A 1,038-nucleotide genomic window follows, 5' to 3' on the forward strand; every position below is an offset into this window, starting at 1 on the left:
ATGAATGCACACCTGCGCACACACACAGGCGAGCGCCCCTTCAAGTGCCACCTGTGTACAAAGAAATTCATTCTCAGTAACCACCTGAAGGAGCATCTGCGTACGCACACAGGCGAGTGCCCCTACAAGTGCCACCTGTGCACAAAGAAATTTACTTGCAATAACAACCTGAAGAAGCATCTGCGCAGCCACACAGGCAAGTGCCCCTTCAAGTGCCACCTTTGTACAAAAAAATTCGCTCTCAGTGGCAACCTGAAGAAGCATCTGCGCAGCCACACAGGCGAGTGCCTCTTCAAGTGCCACTTGTGCCCTGATGAATTCACTCAGAACTGCAGCCTCAAGCGGCATCTTCTCAGCCACACAAGAGAGTGTTCCCTTTAATGCATGCACTGCGCTGCATCCTTTTCGCGGAAGGAAATCCTCGTCAACCACATGTCCTCTCACACAGAGAAGAGGCTGTAAAGATTTTGGGCCTAAATAAATTTCTGAAACACTGCAATTTTTTTTTCTGCCTTCATGTGACATGACTGCTACGCCACCACATTGAAAGTTTGGCTTACCTTAAATGTGGATTGGCCTGAAATCTGTTCATGGCTGTGTAAATAAGTTTCTTGAAGTTGCTCATAAACAAGAATAGCAAAGAAAGCAGGAACTTACAATTGAGACCAAGGCACAGCAGCATGTGCCAAATTTCTTGTTTTTCCTGTATACTCGGTGGTGGTAGAGTCTACATTTGATATATTTGTGCTTCCTAGTTCAGATGCTTATGTTCTAATAGCATGTTCTTTTCATGCAGCAAGACTGCCATTTTATAGTCTGCTATATTACATACAAAGCCATTATGGCAATTTTGTTCTCAAGTTGTTCACAATGTGAAATGCATGACTTAAGCACATTTGTTCTAGAGGTTAAAATTTGCAGTATCAGAGTTGTGGTTGAGCATTAGCAAACTCCATAAGCACTTGCAGATCGTTGCAGTGACATGAGTAAGTGGACGTCGGACTAGAGAAGTCACCGGTAATTTTTAGCCACGTACTT

Source organism: Dermacentor variabilis, chromosome 9 (assembly GCF_050947875.1).
Source record: "Dermacentor variabilis isolate Ectoservices chromosome 9, ASM5094787v1, whole genome shotgun sequence".
NCBI classification, from domain to species: Eukaryota; Metazoa; Arthropoda; class Arachnida; order Ixodida; family Ixodidae; genus Dermacentor; species Dermacentor variabilis.